A 2,784-nucleotide genomic window follows, 5' to 3' on the forward strand; every position below is an offset into this window, starting at 1 on the left:
GCAGGAATGATGCCTGCTTTTCTCCAAACATCCTCATTTCTGATTATCCAACGTGGCATTTCTTGTTTGCTTGACATTTAAGGGGCCTTAGATGAACTGGCTTTTTAAACAATGCTTAAAATTAGACAAAATTTAAAAAGACACCTAAAAGGATGACCCCACCCCCAAAATCTGAAAATAGGCTGAAACCATCCTACAGATGTGAAAATTTGAAATAACATGGAAACATAATTTGTGGGTGGCTAAGTGTGGCCATATAATTTGTGGGTAGCTAAAGAGCAAAGGTTGAACCAAATTTGAATCTCCACTTTCCGCCAGGCTAACGGGGTGACTTTGGGCAATTATGTAACTTTTCTGAGCCCCAGTTACCTTGTCTAGAAAATGGGGATCATAATGCCATAATGCCTGTCAGGGGCTCTTGGGATGATTAACAATTACAATAGCTAACACTTTAAATGTCTAATAATTTGAACACTTATTATATACTAGACACTGTTTTGAGCTCAGAGTGTGAATCAGCTTACATCATAATCACAGCAATCCCATGAGGCACTATTATTATTCCCATTTTACAGATGAGTAAACTAAGGCAACCAATAGAAATTTGTACAATGTGGTCCACGCCATAAGGGCTGTTGTACATTTTAAATATTACCCACCGAGAAAGGTAAATTGGGTTGCTCCACTCATACAGCTACTATGTGGTAGAGCAGGGATTGTCTGGCTCCACAATCTGTCTGGAAACTTTACACATCCTACTTTAATTTTGAATCACCTAGCACTTTATTTTCGAGTGTCTGGTGGATTATGATCTAGGATCATAATCTTGGGGTGAGTGTGGAACAAAAGAGACCTCTCAGGCAACTCAGAGAAAATTACATTTGTTTAAAATTTTGATATTTTGTTCGTTATGAAAAAGTTTGATTTTTAAAACATATTGCATTTAAGTATTCATTTTGGTTACTGAGTTTTGTGGTGCCTCCTTAGATTTTGCCCCCAAAGTGAGTGCTTGCTTGCCTCACCCTGGTCCCCACCCTGCTTGACCTGCCCACCAACCCCAATGAAAAAATCTCCCAGGGAAGCAGAAGTAGGAAGTGTGGAAAGACACTTCCAAGACCAACATTAATCAGTTCCCGAGTCAAGGATGCTTTTGTACCAGCAGTGTCAGCGGGTCCAGAGGATGAGGAAATATTTTGGTAGGCAGCACTGATTGGTTCTCAGCACAAGGGTGACCTCTGCTTAAGGGGGAGGTATAGGATCCCTCTTCCAACTTTCCAGAAAAAATATATTATAGGAGTGTGAGAGAAGTGCCAAAAGAATTGGCAAAATACACAGAGCCAAGTGTATAAATTGCGAACTATCAGTCACCATCTATGATTGAAGCTCTCTTAATTGAGGGGAAGATGAACGGATGTTGCCATTCCCTCCGTGAAACACACTGACGGCTGTATGGGGCGCCCTGAACACTCACCACTAGCACTCATCCCAATTCAACCTTTTTGTTCCCAAACCTGTGTATGCCAGTTGTGCTTGTATTGTAATTATGTAAATTGATTAAACATGTAACCGATGAAACATGAGTTCAAAAAGTGAGTTGTGATTTATATGGAAACTAAGTGAAATGCTTGGAAGAGACCAGATAACCCTGACTTTTGAAAAATTGCTGTGAAATTAGGCATCGAAGAGAAAACTGAAAAATTGAGAAAATAGGTCATAAAAATCTGGAAGAGCTCATTCCGATGGCTTCTTGAATGTCTCACAGTCATTGCTTTACTCTAAAGAAACGGAATTATAGATGATGTGTTGTGGGGGGTGGTTTACACAGGACAGACTGGTGAACAAATATATATTTACAAGTTTTAAATTAAAATAAAATGTTTAAAAAATGTATGTGTGGTTTCTAATAATTTCGCTATAACCAACCTTTCAATTACTCAGTCCCAATCACGTCAGATTAGAGAGATTTTACAATATTTATTTATGTCAATGTCAGCCTCATGTATTTTCTTCGGGAGTCCTGTCACTAACAGGTCCTGGTAATTTGTGCCTGTGCCCCAACCAGAATTTTGAGTCTCCATATCACTAGGATTATTTTAAGGTAAGGGAGCATTTACTTTCATTGGTAACATCTACTTGCCTGTAGTTAAGAATTAATTTGCGGGACTTCCCTGGTAGCACAGTGGTTAAGAATCCGCCTGCCAATGCAGGGGACACAGGTTCGAGCCCTGGTCCGGAAAGATCCCACATGCCGTGAAGCAGCTAGGCCCATGCACCACAACTACTGAGCCTGTGCTCTAGAGCCCACGAGCCACAACTACCGAGCCCATGCGCTGCAACTACTGAGCCTATGAGCCTAGAGCCCGTGCTCCGCCACCGCAAGGAGAAGCCCGTGCACAGCAATGAGACCCAATGCAGCCAAAAATAAAAAAAATAAAAAATAAAAAAGAATTAATTTGCACTGGTTGGTTCCTTAAAGCAAGGAATATTTGCATAGGGGGTGATGAATGGTTCATGTGTAAGCAAGCATCTGATTGGTTAACAGAGCAAGACTGTATTTGTGAATTTGTGTGTATGGGTTGTGGGGTAGGGCAGGTCTTTATCGAGGCTGGAGAAGGCACCTCTCCCTCCACTCCCAAGGTTGACCAAGGGCACAGAAACGTATTTTTTTTTTTTTTTTTTTTTTGCGGTACACAGGACTTTCACTGCTGTGGCCTCTCCCGTTGTGGAGCACAGGCTCCGGATGCACAGGCTCAGCGGCCACGGCTCATGGGCCCAGCCACTCCA

The 2,784-nt window shown here is 41.7% G+C and overlaps 1 protein-coding gene across 1 annotated transcript in view; it reads right to left on the reverse strand.

Annotated features, from left to right (window-relative positions):
• Window positions 1-2,784, reverse strand: part of LOC103078282 (chymotrypsin like elastase 2A) — an 11,031-nt gene that overhangs the window by 7,611 nt on the left and 636 nt on the right. The gene's annotated exons all lie outside the window — the stretch shown is intronic.

Source organism: Lipotes vexillifer, unplaced genomic scaffold (assembly GCF_000442215.2).
Source record: "Lipotes vexillifer unplaced genomic scaffold, Lipotes_vexillifer_v1.1 scaffold496, whole genome shotgun sequence".
NCBI lineage: Eukaryota > Metazoa > Chordata > Mammalia > Artiodactyla > Lipotidae > Lipotes > Lipotes vexillifer.